Below are 20,962 nucleotides of genomic sequence, written 5' to 3'. Positions count from 1 at the left end.
GTACCTAGGAGAAGTGTAAGCATTACAAATCAAAAGTAACCAATACAAATCATACAAAAAGCCATTTTGCATTCAAGTCAATCATGATATTCGTCCCAAATCATGGTTACCTTTAGAGAGATCGTACATACTTCCATATGGAGGAGTAATGTTCGATCTATTGAATCAAATGGGAAGACTGATTGGTTGTTCTACATTTTACAAATATGTTTCTAAATTTTCGTGAAAGTATTTAGATACTGTTCACAATAAACCCTTTAATGAATCATCCCCACCACAATGTCAGTTTCTGTAGATTTTGGTCTTTCAAGATTGACTTGACAGTACTGATTCTACAAAAACTTGGTTAATTCCGAAGGTAAGACAAACTACAGATGAATACAGGTATGCTTAGTGTAAATATACATATACATGATTCTACATAATGTGCTCCCATCACCACAATCCTATCGTGAAAACATATTGTGATGATTATAGTTCATAACAAACAAGTAACAAATCTGTATACATGAATAATTCTTGTTAAGCTCTCGCAGATTGATAAGATTTTTTTCCATGATCTGTACATTTTAAACAGGGAGAAAGTCTAACTCTTGGTGGTATTCCATAAATGGACATCAGACAATTTCTGTACTGGAGGTTGAGCAAAGTTCGTTTTATATTTAAAATTCCGAAACTGCTGACATGTCTTACCACCAAGGATCTTTTTTCCCAATGCATAGATATATCGAATATCTTGAGATGCCCAAACTGATAAAACAATGTCTTGAGGTTCAATTATATATATCTATATTATATATATATATGTTTCTTGTCGTGGTGTAAAGTTCTTAATAACTGAAATATTATTTTCGTGGTGTAAAGTTCTTAATAACTGAATTCGTCTCTAGTGGAATTTCATTTGGCAAAAGGTGAAATCCTCGTATACATACACAATATTCCTCATTAGTGCAATGACATGCTGGAACGGATACTTTGATCAGTTTTGATTACTTTCACAACAATGGACAATAAGATGTTGACAAATTTGATGGTATTAGGTCCTTGAATAAAGAAATATGATCTGGAAGTATTAATGCTGCTAATTTCCACTCGGATTCTTTCTTTGGTGAATCTGTATCAATCTTTTTTGTCACCTTTATCATGAAATTATTATTTTCTTTGTGGGTGTCACTTTTCCGATTAATAATCATCTTAATTCTCTTGGTGAAACAAAACATTACTGTTGAAAATGCCGATATTTATAAGACACTGTATAATTTGACGATCATCATCAGAAAAAAAATATATTTATCGCGAGGAATACTTGCGTCGTTTTGATACTGATTTGCAACATTTTTTTCGCTTTAGCCATTGCTCTCGAATTTCTCATTCTAGAAATGCCACACCTTCGGTATATTTGCGTAACCAAAATTAAAGTCATTTATATGGAACTCGATAATGTATGGTGAGAATTCTTTCATCGAAAAATTTTAATAGTATTTTCAGCACAATCATGGCAACGTTAAGGTCATATTTAAATTGGGTGTTACATACATGAAAAGTGAGTATCAATTGAATGCTAAGTTTTGACGTAATGAAGATCTGAAAAAGCATGTCGCAAATGGCAATCATGCCCAATATATCAATGGGGAGTTCGTCAGCATGGGTACTTAAAGCTTCTCAAAATCTCAAGATTTTTATCTTCCATGGACCATAAGAAATTTCTTTTAATTTAACAATTCCGAAGTAATTCTAGCTAGCAAAGCAGAAATAGAACGCACTTTACATTCAAACTAAGATTTTGTTCTAAAGCCCTGCTATGATGAAACAAGATAAATATACAATAGGAAACCTAAGTGATATTGATGGTTTCGGAAGGTGAAATATTCTTCGAAAAAATTCTACAATACGGTGTTTATAATTACGAATTTCCTTCCACTCACTCTTTGATGTGCAACATGCGAACAAACAGGAAGCCATGTGTCAACCCACCAACTTCGTGTTCATTAATCTTTATCTGTTAAAATCCAAGAAATTTAGGAGAGCAAAGTTAACGTCAAGGTTGCCAAACGATGTGCGATACTCTAAATACAAGGGGTCAATGCAAATAAGAACAAATCAGACCTCTAAATCCGAAATAACTGCGCGATCAGTGTTTTGTAGGGATAATTTTTATCTGAACTAATTTAATCAAATGTAAGAAAAAACACAGGGGGAAACATTTATCACTATTTTTCATTGTTCTGTCATCGCATGAAGGCGGGGGAAATGTAAATAATTTAAACGACGTTGAAATGTACCAAAAAAATTACAATGAGCGTTGAAATGCATAAACAATTCCACGATACATTCAATGAGACGTGCATCAAATGTTGCAAAGGACCAGTATTTTCTGGACTAGTGACTAAATTAATCAGCCGTGGCATTCTCAATGCCAGTTCCTTTGTGTTCTGCAGTGATGAAACTTGCATCAATGAAACCTTTAAGACTTACCTCAGATGTTGCAATTAAACCATTTCTTGGGTCAAATACAATTTCAATTTTTCAACTAGATGCTGTCATAAGACAGTAATGCCTGCTCGCTAGTGTTCGCCTTTAAATATATTCTCCGTCGTACTTGTGTAACTAGTAAAGATGTAACAATAGTTACCATATGATATTCCCTACACCATATACATATATGTTTTGCTGTATATGTCAAGATGCATTGAGTAGTTTGCTGAGCAAATGCTCTAGGCTCATCCCAAACCATATTTAATAATTGTCGAAATATATTTACAACAATTGAGGTCCTAACCCTAAACCATATATATTTCTGCTGCACATACAAGTATCAAAATACATCAATTTAGTATTCTGATGGGCAAGTGTTTGGGGATTGTTCAAATATCTTTAAAATGGTTGAGATTCCAACCCTTAAAGCAAATATATTCTTGTTGCACATGACACAATGCACTAAACGCCAGGTTTGTGCTAGTCGTTTTACACCCCATTTGCTCCTCAAGGTGAAAAAAAAACTTCCGAAAACTTATTGCACATGTAAAGGACACCACGAATATTCTCCCAAAAGATGATTTTGCTACCGCATTAAATTGAAGAGGAGTTTTTTAAAATGAGAAAATCGGCGTTTTTCAACCTCCAATTGGCCCCCAGGGTGAAAATGAAAATTCTGAAACCTTATTGCAAATATAGAGGACACCACCATTTTCCTTCCAAAAGATGATTTGGATACTGCGTAAGAGACGCTCTGGGAATTTTGGTCGTTTTAACCCTTTTCGCCCCCAGGATGAAAATGAACATTCCGAAAACTTTATGCCCATCTACAAGACACAACTAATCATCTTACAAACGATGATTTGGCTCTTCCGTAAATTGTTAGAGGATTTTTGAGAACCATATTTTTTTTTAAAAGAGAAAACTTCGTTTGGTTACACCCATTTTGGCCCCAGGGTGATGATTGATTGATTGAATATTGTTTAACGTCCCTCTCAGGAATATTTCACTTATATGGAGACGTAACCACTGCCGATGAAGGGCTGCAAAATTTAGGCCTATGCCCGGCATTTATGGCTATTGAGCAGGGAGGGATCTTTATCGTGCCATACCTGCTGTGACACGGGACCTCGTTTTTTTTAAGGTTTCATCAGAAGGACCGCCCCATTTAGTCGCCTCTTACGAGAAGTTAGGGGTACTGAGGACATATTCTAACCCGGATCCCCACAGGCTCCCCCAGGGTGAAATGAAATGTCAAAACCTTATTGCACATCTACAGGACACCACCAATCATCTTCCAAAAGATGATTTGACTATTGCGTATAACGTATGAAGAGTTCTGGGAACCTGTTTGTTTTTATAAGAAAAACAAAACATCGTTTTTTACCCTTAGGGTGAAAATGAAAATTCCGAAAAGTTAGTGCACATCTACGAGACACAACCAATCATCTTCCAATTGTAAAATGAATTTTAGGAACCAGGTATTCTTTATTTTAGAGAAAACATCGTTTTTCGATCTCCATTTGAGACCCAGGGTAAAATTGAAAATTCCGAAGCCTAAATATTACTAATCTACAGGACAGAACCTATCATATTCCAAAAGATTAACGGGTAACTGCTTAAAAGAGGAATTTGAGGAAGAAGAAAGTGTGACAGACGGACCAGGGTAAATAATATACTCAAACTTTCTTCAGAAAATGCGGGTATAATAATGAATGTCTGACGAGTTTCATCCAGATTGTTAGGCTCTTCTTGATACACTGATTCCGACTACGGATTACCCCGTTTACCTGATCAAGATATAGGGTTCACGGCAGGTGTGGCCGATCTACAGGGATGCTTACTCCTCCTAGGTACCTGGTCCCACCTCTGGTATATCCAGGGTCCGTGTTTGCCCAACTCTCTATTTTGTATTGCTTATAGGAGTTATGAGATTGAACACTGTTCGTTATCTTCACCTTTCATGTACAAGAATGATAGCGTAATGAGACTATATTCAAATATGATGGTGCTTAAATGAATAAATGTTCATTATATTTAAAGGCAAACAACAGCATGTAGGTTGCAAAATAGCTATTTTTAATTCACCTGTGCTGCTTAGATGACCCACTGTTTTACCTCTTTCTGTCCGTCGTCGTACTTCGTTCGTCGTAAACGTTTGAACATTTTCAGCTTCTTCTTTGGGACAGTTGAACCTATTTCAACGAATTTTCGTATATACTGTAACGTCGATGGGCCGAGGGGAACAAAATTGTGAATTTCATGGTTTCTTTCTGGGGCCCGAGGGTGTGGCCAAAACCATCAAAATTGATGTAATATCAAATTAAAAACCTTCTTTACTTCAGGACATTAAGCAGATAAACTAATGGACTCATCTTTGAAAAAAGAGCCTTTTTCTACAACTTTGAAATTCATGACCTCAGGGTTAAGGTCCTAGGATGGGACTAAGTTGGTTATATATGTTGAAAATGTATTAATATATGTTAGGAATTTTCTTTAATTCTGGACATCAAACACTCAATCTGTTGGCAATTATAATTGCATGTACATGTGTAATGAGAATTGAGCCTTCAATCAAAACTGTGCAATTTATGACCCCTGGGTGCAGGGTTCATGCCACAGGATGTAGCTAAGTTGATAATCAATAAAAATACATTATATCTTAGAAAATCTTGTTTAGTTCTGGACATAACATTTTTGCATGCTTATAATGAGCATTGAGTCCTTTACCAACTGATAAATTCATGACCCCTGGGTTCATACCCTAGGTTGGGGCTAATTGAATTGATCATATGTTGAAAAAGAATTATACCTTAGAAAATCTTCTTTTCTTCTGATCATCAAGGAGGCAAAATGTTTGCAAGATTATACAGGACATTGAACTCTCTATTTAAATTGTGGACTTGGTGACCTCGGGGTTCAGATACCAGGGTGAGGTTAGGTTGGCTATATACATCATGTATTGAAAATGCGATAGAAATGCATCCCCTGTCGACCGGTCACATCCGCCGTGAGCCCTATATCCTGATCAGGTATTCGTAGTCAAAATCTGTGTGCCAGGAACGGCCTAACAATCGGTATGAAACATGTCAAATAGCATTTGACCCAATGATAGGTTGTATTGACGAACTAGATCATTATAACGACCATAGAATTTGCGTAATGCTGATTTCAATCGAGACTGTTGAAACCCCCTGTACCATCAACTTGTTTATCAGTAGCTTGCCTCGATTTAAAAACTGACTATCCGCGGAACAAGCTCTTGCGTATCGAATCAGTTGAGAGATATAAACACCATATCCAGGTGATAATGGAATGTTGCTATACAAATATGGGAAGTTGACGATGGAGAAGCTGAAATCATCGCATTTGTCATACAGTTGAGTTGTCAGTTTGCTGTTATAGTATACTTTCAATCAAATATCCAAGTATGAAACAGAAGTGGACGACTCTGTGGTGTCTTTTATTTCGAGCTCACAGGGATATATCGAATCAACATATGAATGAAAGTTATTAATGTTAATAGACAAAACGTCGTCGATATATCTAAATGTCGAATTGAAGGCCACAGCAAGAGATTTTTTCTTCTCACGTAGAAGTTTGTAAATAAATTCTGCTTCATATGAATATAGAAACAGGTCAGCTAACAAAGGAGCACAATTCTTGGCCGTGGGAATTCCAACAGACTGATGGAAGACCTGATCACCAAAGACCACGAAGATATTGTCAATGAGGAACTCTAGCATATTTTTTATTCAACTTCAGAGTACTTGTGCGTGGAATCAGGGTGGTGCTTAACAAAGTAAGTTTTTTGGATGACTGATCGATAAATATGAATGTTTCCTTTTTCCATTTCTATTGAAGAAGCAACTGTCTAAGATGTCAAAAATTCTAGTCTTTAATTTATCGTGAGGAATGGTCGTGTAGAGTGTTGAAAAGTCATAGGTTTTGATGTTATTGATTTGGGAAAAGTTTCGCGATTTCAAGTTTACTAAAAGATTTTAGAATCCACATTTGATTAACACCACTTCTGGCATATGTAGTCGCACAGTAAGTTTGAAGTTTCTACTTCACAGCTGTTGATATTTTCGTGAGGAGCAAAGATAGAGGCTTGGTAGAACATTTACTGGATCCAGCAATGTATCTTTGTAAGGGTTTTTATGCAGTTTAGAAATCCAGTATAGGTACGGTAACTCATATTCATTCGACCCATTGACTGGGATATTAAATGTGTCTAAAACTGTAGCATGGTTTTGAAGAATTTCCTCTTTTGAAAGGGCAGTTGGAGTATAAGTACGAATACCAAAAGTGGAATGACTGTCAAGTTCGCTTAAAATACAGTTGTAATAATGAGCCTTACAAAGACAATGTTGTTACAAGCTTTGTCATCTGGAACCCCAAAAAAACCATTCCTCATGTAACCTATCCAATTCTTCGATCACCTCTGGTTTACTAAACAGAAGGATAGATGGTACGTACTTTTGTTTTAATTTAACTCATTCTGACAATGTATCTGTTACAGGTTGACCGTGTTGGCTTCCAGGATTAACAATCAAAAACAAGATTTCAAACGTTTTCGCTTTATATTGCAGACATATTGTACATAGTCATTATCCACTGCTGGCTCAGGTATTCGTTACTAGCAATGCATGTTCACATTTGGTCCGGTTTACGTTGAACACCAAGTATCACGAGTCATTACACCGGGACCTACATACACAATAAATACACATTAAGTTACACACATTGATACAAGTCATTACTCACATAGTCCACCATACTTAGGGGAAATTATGTAATTACACGCGGCAGCGCTGCATTACTTAAAGTTGCATAAAATGCTTACTTCACAAATTACACACTTAGTTCACTAGAAACTAATCTGCATTTACTGTGACTTACACGCTTTAGAATCAGTATGAATTACATTCACATTATGATACTAAAAATACGAGAGCCATATGGATACGTTCTACTCACTATTTCCTAGATAAATGCACACTATACAAACGAAATAATTTATCAAACAAAATTATAAACACTTTGAAACAACAGTTATCCCAGGACCGTAAAATTAACAAGAAAAAATGTAAAAGTAAAATGCTTTACTCACCTCAGAAGTCGTGTCTGTTACGAATTTCTAACTTAAACTTAGGAGTTTGACAAAAAGGGCAGGCAATATTTTTATGCTAGTCTTTTTACATATGTGTATGCAATAGGGGGTCCTCTTGTTCGACCCCCTATCGGATGTTTTTATTTTGTGTATATATGTTCTCTTTCTCAATGTTAATTTCATAGATGTATGTAAGGTGAAGATAACGAACAGTGATCAATCTCATAACTCCTACAAGCAATACAAAATAGATAGTTGGGCAAACACGGACCCCTGGACACACCAGAGGTGGGATCAGGTGCCTAGGAGGAGTAAGCATCCCCTGTTGACCGGTCACACCCGCCGTGAGCCCCATATCCTGATCAGGTAAACGGAGTTATCCGCAGTCAAATCAGTGTGCCAAGAACGGCTTAACAATCGGTATGAAACACGTCAGACAGCATTTGACCCAATGCAAGGTTGTATTGACGAACTAGATCGTTATAACGACCATAGAATTTGCGAAATGCTGACTTCAATCGAGACTGTTGAAATCCCTGTACCATCAACTTGTTTGTCAGTACCTTACCTCGATTTAAAAACTGACTATACCCAGAACAAGCTCTTGCATATTGAATCAGTTGAGATATATAAACACCATATGCAGGTGATAATGGAATATTGCTACATAAATGTGGGAAGTTGACGATGGAGAAGCTGAAATCATCCCGTTTGTCATACAGTTGAGTTGTCAGTTTGCCGTTAATGTCTACTTTCAATAAAATATCTAAGTATGAAGCAGAAGTGGACGACTCTGTGGTGTCCTTTATTTCGAGCTCACAGGGATATATCAAATCGACACATGAATGAAAGCTATCATTGTTAATAGACAAAACGTCATCGATATATCTAAAAGTCGAATTGAAGGTCACAGCGAAAGATTTTTTCTTCTCACGTATAAGTTTTTGAATAAATTCTGCTTCATATGAATATAAAAACAGGTCAGCTAACAAAGGAGCACAATTCGTGCCCATGGGAATTCCAACAGACTGTTGGAAGACCTGATCACCAAAGACCACGAAGATATTGTCAATGAGGAACTCTAGCATATTTTTTATTTCAACTTCAGAGTACTTGTGCGTGGAATCAGAGTGGTGTTTAACAAAGTAAGTTTTTGAATGACTGATCACTAGATATGAATATTTCCGTTTTCCGTTTTTATTGAAGAAGCAACTGTCTATGATGTCAAAAAGTCTAGTCTTTAATTTATCGTGAGGAATGGTCGTGTATAGTGTTGAAAAGTCATAGGTTTTAATGCTATTGATTTGGGAAAAATTCTGTGATTTCAAGTTTACTAAAAGTTCTTTAGAATTTTTTAGAATCCACATTTGATTAACACCACTTCTGGCATATGTAGTCGCACAGTAAGTTTGAAGTTTCTCCTTCACAGCTGTTAACATTTTCGTGAGGAGCAAATATAGGGGCTTGGTAGAGCACTTACTGGATCCAGCAATGTATCTTTGTTTGTAAGGGTTTTTATGTAGTTTAGGAATCCAGTATAGGTACGGTAACTCATATTCATTCGACCCATTGACTGGAATATTAAATGTGTCTAAAACTGTAGCATGGTTTTGAAGAATTTCGTCTTTTGAAAGGGCAGTTGGAGTATAAGTATGATTACCAAAAGTGGAATTAATGCCAAGTTCGTTTAAAATACAGTTGTAATAATGAGCCTTACAAACAAAGACAATGTTGTTACTAGCTTTGTCAGCTGGAACCAAAACATATTCCTCATGTAACCTATCTAATTCTTTTATCACTTCTGGTTTACTAAACACAGAAGGATAGATGGTACGTACTTTTGTTTTCATGTGTCTAATGTAACAGGGGGTCATCTAGTAATTTCCAGCATATGATCTTAATTTTTACTTGGTTGTAATTACCCCCTGTATTGTATATACTTTTCGTCATTTACTAGATGAATGACATTTTCTTTTCTCAAACTTGTTCTGTTTTGCCTGCTTTGAGCAAAAAACGAGTGCAGTCCACTTGGCTAGTGCTTTTGAGCTAAGGATCATAAAGAGAATTTGCAGGAACCCGTGCTACTGTATTGCGTGGAATACGGTCCGAAGAGAGTGAAATCCTAACTCAGGTGAATAAATACAGGTATCGAGGGGTTCTCTGAAGGGTGTTTGACTAGAGGACCCTACAGGATAACTGATAACATACTGTACAAACATGTGACATCGTAAATGTGACAGTATCAAGTTTTTCTTCATATGTAGCCCATCGTCTGGCATAATCTTCAACAGAATTCATAATAGAGATGAAGTTCTGTCGCCAATTAAAAGACCGAGGTTCCCTGTATATAGGACATATTTAGAATAAGAGATTTGAGGTCCTCATTTTCAACTATATTAACATCAACAGTAATGACATGTCCAGCTGGACTATAGTTGAAAGAAGATGAAGAACAAGAACACGTTGGTGGATTACGTATAAGATGGTCTATATCTAGGCATGTAATAATGATTAAATCATGGCTCTTGAGAAAAAGATTTTAATATACATGTTTTACAATTATAAAAACTTTGATTTTGTATTGTTGCCCCTACCCAATGCGATCATGATTTGAACAAACTTGACTGCGCTAACTGAGAATGCGATCAATTGAATAATTTCGAATTTATATTCTTTATTTAAGGACGCTTTCAAATAAGTTATGTCTTTTTTTTTCAGTTCAGTGATGCTTGAGAAATCACTGTTGCTTGATTACAAAATATATCTCCACTTTGAAAAGTATGTGACCTTTCATTTGAACAATGTATACCTTTTACACAAGGATGATCTGTTGAGTAAACTTTTAAAGTACGGCATCAGTGGTACGTAACTTCTTCAAATATAGTAGAAAATTAAATCATTGATGAAAGTGAATGACGCGACAACTTTCTTTTCTTCTTTTGTAATGTCGGGGTCCGCCAGGGAGAAAATTTATCTCCAGTTTTCTTGTTTCTGTATACGATTTAGAAAATTTCTTGCTGGCGTGATAAGATAATCAGGTTACAGATCTTTACTACGTATTTGAAACTTCTAATACGTTGGTATGTTGACGATCTTTTGAATGTATTTCACGTTTATTGCACAGAGTGGAAACTGAAAGTTAATGTAGCCAAGACTAGATCTGGGTCCTCTTTAAAAGCTAGAAAACATGTAACCAAGGTAAAAAGCAATCCATGGGGTACATGGTGTGGTGATCAGAAAATTTGGCAAATTACCCTTGTGGTCAAATGTCAGTTAGATTTATCTCATAAAATGGTTGTGCCAGTTTTATCATATGGTTGTGAATACAGGGTTTTGAAAACCTTGATTTTGTTGAAGGTGTTCATTTATTTCTTTAACAATTATTTTATTATATTAAAAGTTAAATTACATGGTACGAGTTTATGGTGATGCGGGACGCTTTCCTTAATCTATCGTGGTGTTTACCAGAATGATGCCCTATTGCTGTAAATTAATGTTTAGCCCAGATATAAAAACACAGGTATTTTACATGTATTTAAGTACTCTGTCACTTATTCTGGGAGAGAAAATAGGATGGACAAAATAATCGGCTGTATGCATAGAATATTTTTCCTTTTGTGGAATATCTAATATTTGTAATAATCTGTTCATACAATAAAAATCAAGGATCATTTTATATTAGCGTGAAATGCTGGGATTGATACTTCTAAAGGTGTTATGTATAAGCTTTTCAAATCAAACCTTGAATGTAAAAAATTCTTAAGCGCATTGTCACTTAAACTCAAGGAAATTCGTGTAAAATGCCGTTCTTTGAATCACCGTCTACTAGTCAAACTGGGAAGATAAGCAGGAATACCACTAAATGAAAAGATTATGTACACATCGCAACAGGAGAAATATAGCAGATGAATTTCACTATATATTATAAAGTAGTGTACTTTTACACTTCTGAAAGAACAAAGTTAACAAACATTATAATGTGCGATAAATTTTCTGATCACTTGTAAAACCCTTTTCCTTCATTGTTAGACTCACCTTGTATCTCTAAAAAGTATGTGTTTATATGTCATTACCATATATATGATAATTGGTTTCAAGAGAATATTTGAAACGAATCCTCGGTTTTTAAAGCCTCATCCCAACGACACTCGTTTCTGAATGCCGAGCGTTTGGGGAGGGAGCAGTCATTATCTAATTTTGAAGCGGTCAAGGTACAAGTGGTGCTCTACCCCCCCCCCCCCCCCCCCCCGATCACGAAGCGAACGTTTTCAAGTAATACACATCTTTAGAAAGCAATTGCGGTGACTCTGTAATTATTTAGAACATTCGCTTTGTGAACCTTCAAGTGTAATGATAAAACTAGCCGCAGCAATGATACAGTAGTCCCCAAACATTGCTTACAAATTAAACATGATGGCAGTACGTGTAATAGTATATACCGATAGTCTAATACCCTATTTTTATTCGTTAGTTTTTATTCATTATTTGGTTTCAGCACGCACTAATAACATATTTTGTTGGTTTTATTAGCTTGAAATGCAAGATGAAAATAATTTTCTCTGTAAGATTTGAAGGTTATTATCTCACATGAAGCTAGTGTGATTGTGGTTTTTTTAAGTACACGTACCAACCCTTCTACATTTCCTCATATTAGAATCAATAGTTATTTGGAATTGTATTTGGCAAAAGAAATCAGGGGAAATTATAACGTGTAAAGCAAGTCTGATTGAATGTATCCTTATGGGTATCATCCATGCAAGAGTTATACATAGTTATTAAGAACGAAACTTGTCATTCCCCATATTCTCAATCGTAGCGAATCGAATTTTTTGTTTGTCGTATCGTACCATACAGGTATGTATGGGCGGCGGAAAGGGCACAAAATAACATATAAGAGAAAAAACACTTAACATGATAATAAACGACATTAAATACTTAATCAACAAACCTTTTCTGCAAAACAAATATACGTACAAGCAAACATAACGATCTGGTATGTAACGAACAAACGTAATTGCAAAACGAATAGGTATCTCTGCAGAACGAATGATATATATATATATATTTAAAAACTACTTAATACAAAGCAAATGCTATTACATACACAGCAGTGGTATTTTGTAAATAAATGACAATAAAACTAAGATTAACTTTTTCCACCATATATAACGTATACATATATTGAAATCAAGATACACAAATGCGTGATGAACAGACATAGAAACCTAACAAACGGACGCGTAAACAGTCGCCAGGTGGCGCCCATGAATTTTTACGTCACAGAATTTTGTAAGAGAATCCTTAGCAACTATGGCGGAGCAGAGGCACACATATGAGGAAGCCTCCGCGCGCTTTTAGGGATCATTATCTTGATGTAGTCATAAGATTTTCCACCCTCCCTAAAAGCCTAATGACACCCCCAAAATTTCTCAATCATATGAAGTATATATATACATGTGTACACGTGTAGCAGGGACGGATCAAGGAATTCAAGTGGGGGGGGGGGGGGGCGCACACGTCATGAGCCAGGGGGTCTTAAGGCCCCAGTGGGTTCAGGGAGAAGCCTTACTTTGGGGTCCAGGAGGCGAATCCCCCTGAAAGCTCCTATTTTATAGGCTTCTTCAAATATGTCTACTATGTAGTCATTTTTACTATTTTCTGTCTTTTTGATGAGGTGAAATTACTAAAATGACACAAAATTTAAGAATTTTTGAAATAAAGTGATAAGTGTACCCATAAAAGTAACAATAAAATCAATATATGCACCCAGGGGTGCATGAGCCGAGTTGCATGGGATACATTGTAAAGTCAGGAATGATGTGGCATATTTATAATTGTGAAGAACTAATTTCAGTTTTAAACTTTTCGAGTTACTGTCCAGAAACCATATTTGTCAGAAGTTTTCAATCTATTTTCGGTCACTGTGACCTTCACGTTTGACTTTTTTTTCTCCAAAACCAATAGGGGCCTTGCTTTGCTGGTATCCAACAATATATCCAAGTTTCATTTGATTCAAATCAAAAATTTTCGATCCTCCGGAAACCAATTTTTTTGGAATTTTAAATTTATTTTCGGTCACTGTGACTTGACACTTGACCTATTTTTTCCAAAATTAATAGGGGTCTTTCCTTACCTGGTACATAACAATATCTTTAAGTATCATTTGATTCGGACTTAAACTTTCTGAGTTATCATCCGGAAACCAAATATTTCTGAAATTTTCATTCTATATTCGCTCACTGTGACCTTGACCTTTGACGTTTTTTCTCCAAAATCAATAGGGGTCTTTCTTACTTAGTACCCAACAATATATCAAAGTTTCATTTGATTCGGATTTAAACTTTCTGAGTTATCATCCGGAAACCAAATATTTCTGAAATTTTCATTCTATATTCGCTCACTGTGACCTTGACCTTTGACGTTTTTTCTCCAAAATCAATAGGGGTCTTTCTTACTTAGTACCCAACAATATATCAAAGTTTCATTTGATTCGGATTTAAACTTTCTGAGTTATCATCCGGAAACCAAATATTTCTGAAATTTTCATTCTATATTCGCTCACTGTGACCTTGACCTTTGACGTTTTTTCTCCAAAATCAATAGGGGTCTTTCTTACTTAGTACCCAACAATATATCAAAGTTTCATTTGATTCGGATTTAAACTTTCTGAGTTATCATCCGGAAACCAAATATTTCTGAAATTTTCATTCTATATTCGCTCACTGTGACCTTGACCTTTGACGTTTTTTCTCCAAAATCAATAGGGGTCTTTCTTACTTAGTACCCAACAATATATCAAAGTTTCATTTGATTCGGACTTAAACTTTCTGAGTTATCATCCGGAAACCAAATTTTTCTATTTTTCTGAAATTTTCATTCAATTTTCGGTTACTGTGACCTTGACCTTTGACCATTTTTCTCCAAAATCAATAGGGGTCTTTCTTACCTGGTACCCAACAATATATCAAAGTTTCATTTGATTAGATTGTAAACTTTTTGAGTTATGATCCGGAAACCAATTGTTGATGCCCGCCCGCCAACCCGCCCGCCCGCATCACCAAACCAATAGCCGAGTTCAACTTCGTTGCAACTCGGCTAAAAACAAAGGGGAAAAAAGAATGATTGCTTCTTTTACCGTTTATTTTTTCTAAACGACTTTAGGTTTGAAAATTTAGGGGAGTCCCCCCCCCCCCTTTTATATCCGCCACTATGTAGTGAAGTGATGTACCCCCACCACCTCCACAAGTAGGAAAATTGGGGTAACTGTAAGGCGATGTAGAAGGCTAGTACACATATTTTACGCACTATCTTTCTCCCTCTTGCTTGTCTAGGTGTTTTGGATAGGCCTGGCTCGCACTTTGATCAACGAAAATAAAAAGATTTTTTTTTTCAAAGTCTGTTGTACCTATATATATATGAATACATGACTGAACTGTCTCTTGAAAATAGACACGTAGCATTGTTTTTGAAGGGGGCAGCTGAAAGAGAAGTTAGTAGTTGACGAACAAATAATTTTAAAACGTCTACCAGATCTTCGAATTCTCCAATCTTGGCAGGAGATATATCCTTCGTGTATTCTTTTATAGATGACCCTTCTCTGCACATAAGTTAAGAAAGAGGATATTCTCTACCTCAAAATTTTAACGACCCGGTTTTCTCTTTTTCGGACGACTCTCGTCGCCGGCCGAATAGATATGGATAGGAAATATATTTAATTTCAATGTTCTGTAGTAAATTTTAATTAGATTGCGGGTATATCTGATTAAGAAACACATCTTTTGTCTTGGTATTTTCGTCTAACGACAGGTCTTTTCATGTGCAGCAGCGCAGTGAATTTAATCCTGCGCTCTGATTGATCGATCTCTTTAGACCACCAAAGAAAAAAGACCTTGTACAAGAAAAGGAAGGAAAATCAAATTTAAAACAAGTTCATTAAAAAATGTGCGAGACAAAAGTGATTTCGTGGTTCATATTTCTCACATTTGAGAACTGATTAATTGTATGAATATCTGCAGCAAACATAACCCTTTGAAAATAAAACCTTTGAAGAGAAGTGGAAAACTCTCATTTTATAGTACATTATTCAAATATGATGACAAGAAATTAGAAATCCAACGATATTTATTTCTTCCAATTCACAAGAATCTCATTATCTTACAAAATCAAAATATCAGTGGTACATGTATGTATAGAAACAGGTAGATATTGTAATCCTAGCTGTCATTCCTAGAAATATCCCAGATTTTGTTACAATTGCAGGGTGAATGTTGAAGATGAAAAACATATTTACTTGATTGTCCTTTATACCAATATGTAAGAAAAAAGTAATCAAAATAGCATGTATCTTGTTTACTGAATCCTCTTAACCTTGTTTCTATAATAAAAACTTTGTTCATATAGCAGAGCCTTTAAACCTAAAAAGCGAAGGCTTGTTAAAAGTATAATATCATGTAAAAAAGATATATGTATTTGTATATCAAATGGCTAAAAACACTTCTATTTTTTGTGCCACTAAAGAATTGAACTCAAAATTAGATATTTGAAGGGTTCAAGATTATATATATAGTCACTACTACATGTGTTACACAGTCGTGCCCAGTGCTGCATCCTCCCATTCCTAATACATTTTCTCACAAGACTCCAAACTGCCCCAAGCTAATTTTCAAAACGTTACAAGAAGTAACCTCTCTGTTCTGAAATGTCTTGCTCCTCAATTATTTGATTTTATATTTCATGGCGCAATGACTATCAACTCCTGCTATTAGTCTGTGTAACTGTACAGCTAGGGCACATCCAATCTTCTGCTGTGAGCTGATCATCGTCTGTATCCAAAAATAGACACTGACAATGATGTCAAGTGTCACATGAGTCACAAGAAACTGCCTCATCCACACACTCTTCTTCATCAATACCATATGACCATGAAGATAACGGACAGTGATCAATCTCATAACTCCTATAAGGAATGCAAAATAGAGAGTTGGGCAACCACGGACCCCTGGATATACCAGAGATGGGATCAGGTGCCTAGGAGGAGTAAGCATCCCCTGTCGACGGGTCACACCCGCCGTGAGCCACATATTTTGATCAAGCAAACATAGTTATCCGTAGTCAAAATCATTGTGCCTAGAATGGCCTAACAATCGGTATGAAACACGATGATAGGTTGTGTTGGCGTTATAACAACCATAGAATTTGCGAAATGTCGACTTTACACGAGACTGTTGAAATCATTGCACCATCAACGGATTTGTTAGTAACCTGTTTCGATTTAAACACTGATCATAAGCAGAACAAGCTCTTGCATATCGAATCAGTTAAGAGATATAAAGACCATATGCAGGTCATAATAAAATATTGCTACATAAATATGGGAAGTTGACGATGGAGAAACTGAAATCATCCCGTCTGTCATAGAGATGAGTTGTTAGTTTGCCGTTTTCAATAAAATATCTAAGTATGAAGCAGAAGTGGACGACTTTTTGGTGTCTTATTTCGAGTTCACTGGGATGTACCGAATCGACTTACGAATGAAAATTATTATTGTTAATAGTTAAAACGTCGTCGATATATCTAATGTCAAATTGAAGGCTACAGAAAGATTTTTTTTAACGTTGAGGTTTTTAAAAAAAAACCAAATAAATTCTGCTTCATAAGAATGTAAAAACAGGTCAGCTAAAAAGGAGCACAGTTCGTGCCCATGGGAATTCCAACAGACCGTTGAAAGACACGATCACCAAAGAGTACAAATATATTGGCAATGAGAAACTCTAGCCTATTTTTTATTTCAACTTCGCGATTTCAAGTTTACTAAAAGTTCTTTAGAATAGATTAGAATCCACATTTGATTAACAGCACTGATGGCATTTATAGTCGCACAGTACGTTTGAAGTTTCTCCTTCACAACTGTTAATATTTTCGTGAGGAGCAAAGATAGAGGCTTGGTAGAGCACTTACTGGATCTAGCATTGTATCTTTGTAAGGGTTTTATGCAGTTTAGGAATCCAGTATAGGCACAGTAACTCATATGTATTCGACCCATTGACTGGGATATGAAATGTGTCTAAAGTTGAAGCATGGTTTTGAAGAATTTCATCTTTTGAAAGGGTAGTATAAGTAAAATTAACAAAAGTGGAAATAATGCCAAGTTTGTTTAAAATACAGTTGTAATAATGACAATCACACCTGGGAAAACAGTTTTAATGGGTCCTGTAATGTGTTCTGGCTGTGTTGAATCTGAGGTACTGGGTCCCGTAATGTTTCCTAGCTGTGTTGAATTTGAGACCTGCAGTGTTTTCTGGTGTGTTGAATCTGAGGTACTGGGGTCTGTAGTGTTTTTGTGTGTTGAATCTGAGGTACTGGGTTCTGTAATGTTTTCTGTAATGTTTTCTGACTGTGTTGATAAAATAAATGCCTCTATTTACAAATTTAACTTTCCCTAGGTAAAAGAAGTCAAGAGAAATATTTTTCTAAAAAATGTCATGATCTAAAATACAATTGATTATCATACATGTATCAATCTTTACAGATCTATTCCAATCATTACCTTGGCAAATAGAAAATTAAGGATTCTTAGCAAACTTTCAAGAGTGTGTAACATCTACTAGCAAACTGAGAGCTAGTGAAATTGCAACACAGTATGAAAGAGTGCTTAAAGAGACTATAGATTTCGGATTTCAAACATTTCGGTTGAGCATCACTGAAGAGACATTATTTGTCGAAATGCGCATCTGGTGCATCAAAATTGGTACCGTATAAGTTTTACATTATGACCCCTGGGTCGAGGCCTCTGCTGGTGGACTGTTAGTCCCCGAGGGTCTCTACAGCCCAGTAGCTAAGTACTTCGTTACTAGCTTGAAAATACGGATGTATATTTAATTGCTGTCATAAAATTTAGAAATTCATTTCAAAATTAAGGATTATCTCCCTCATGCATAGCTCTTATCCTTGGACGAATTTGGCTCCACCTTTTTTTGGCACGCTGTTTTTGGCTATATTTAGCTCCAAAACTTCATAGTTGTTTCGGATTTCAAACATTTCGGTTGAGCATCACTGAAGAGACATTATTTGTCGAAATGCGCATCTGGTGCATCAAAATTGGTACCGTATAAGTTTTACATTTAAGATCATTAGGACGCTTGAATAGGAAGATTTTCCCAGCATCAAAAGTTACCTATCCAGTAAAATCACTGGAAAAAAATCTGTATATTCAAATCTTTTATTTAAAGAAGCAACATATTAAATACCCATTTTAAGGGAAAATATCGCACAATTTCTACCAAAGTCAAGCTTCATCAATAGCCCATGTTAAGGACTGGATAATCATTGGACTTCCAACTCCATACATCTCAAATGGAAATATTATGATGAAAAGGATAACCATTAAATATGCATCATGGAGTCTGACCTTTAGAAGAAATGTGTTGAATTTCATACATTAGGAATTAATGATCATTTCGAATGTACAGAGGACTGTTTGAAAGATGTATTGGATTCAGTTGAGAAGATCCAAATATGTATTGGCATTCCAGTTTCTGATTTAACTCACCTTGACTGTGATGTGAACAAGAGTTCTAAAGGAATGCATTTTAGAATCGGGTGATGAAAATTCGTCCCAAATGGTATTACATTCTCAACACTGCAATCAAATTGTTGGCTGGCAGTCTTTAGGAACATCTTATCGAGCTTGTCAGAAACAATTAGACGAAATACAGTATCAGAACAAATAATTGAGGACGATAATGAAATCACATTAGGTGAAGAAGACCACAGGGACATGTCAGAAATTCTTGAAAAGATTTTTCCGGGTTCCATCAATGAAATGGAAAGCCAAAGAAAGTCTCACAGCTGCACAAAATAAGAGAGACGTTGAGTGAGATCGACATATTTTAAGTTTATGCTTACCATTGTGAGTTAGACGTCCCAAGAACTATGAGCAATTACGGGACAGCAGTATTCTAATCCTGTCATCTGGACGGCAGCTGAGGAAATATTAAAATAGGGCGCTTGAAGAGCCTGGCATAAATGTTGAAGTTATGCACTGAATGCATGCAACACCTCAGGAAAACTTACTTGAGGAGCATGGGTATGTAGGAGGTCTGATACACGATGAAACCGAGATTCAGGAAGGCATTGGGCATGAAATGTGGTTACCCAAAACTGATTAGATGAATGGAAACAGAGATGGAGAATAGACATGTGCAAATTCTTAAGGACAAGGAAGTAGCATATCACGTCTTTCAAGTAGTGTTTGTTGGATACACAGTTAACCGTTTTCCAATTTGTTATTAATCGACTTCTGGCGTCAAATCCGCAGAACTGCACACAATATTAAGAAATTACATGAATTTGGTTTTTTTTTTTAGGGAATTTCATCATGGAAGATGTTGGTGAGGAAATTAGGCAATTAAATCATGCCACATTATGATAAATATTTTCATCAAAAATTGAAACGTCATAATGTTGCTTAAGGAGTTTTTAAAACGTCCCTCATTAAGAAAGGTCACCAGCTTTAAAAGGAAGTTAGATCCTCAGTATATGAGGACAACTTCTCTTCGCAAGCCTTCATGATTTGGCAATTTTCTGTGACTACTTTCCCCTATGAATAATAATATTGGAGTCGCATCGTAACGGAATATACTGAGCTGATCGTAGCTAGGTGATCTGGAAATGTATAAATGCCGGAACCGGAGGTAGTTTACTCGTTATAGACTAGTTATTTCATTAATGCATGCATCGATCTGTCGCAAGGAAACTTTTTCCAGACTGAAAACATGAAAGTGGATGTTAGCTATGCTTGTCCACTTCTATAAAGAGAATACTGCGCAGAATGCTAAAACTGTTTAGGTACTGGTTCAATAGTAATTTCATTCATGTTAATTGGTCCAAAAATATTATACTTTTATTATTTAAACCTATCCAGTTGAACAAGTTTAGATCGATTCAAATTTTGAAGGATTTGAAAAGGAAGAATAGTTTAATCAAAAAGTTCTAAATCTGCACGATTTTAATCATATTTTAATCATATACATTGTCAATATTTATACCGCTAGACATGCATTTTAATTTTTATATTATGGTACAAGTCGTAGGAACTAATTCAAATAATTTGGTTGATATATTTTTCCAAACGGAACAATAATTCATGACCTATACATGTAATCCCTTCTTTCAAAAGTTCTAGTTTGAAATGTACGAGACTCTGTAACTTATATGCAATTTTAAAAACTGACAGTACTCTTAATATGCTCTTTTCAACTTTCAAATTCGGCGTGATGAATCCCCCCCCCCCCCGCATATAAAGTGCAAAAAGGTCATTATTATTTTTAAAGTAAAAAACGTCAGTATTTCTTCCCAGTATGCAATCTACTAGTA

Source organism: Ostrea edulis, chromosome 6 (assembly GCF_947568905.1).
Source record: "Ostrea edulis chromosome 6, xbOstEdul1.1, whole genome shotgun sequence".
Taxonomy (NCBI): Eukaryota; Metazoa; Mollusca; class Bivalvia; order Ostreida; family Ostreidae; genus Ostrea; species Ostrea edulis.
This window is presented reverse-complemented; position numbering follows the sequence as displayed.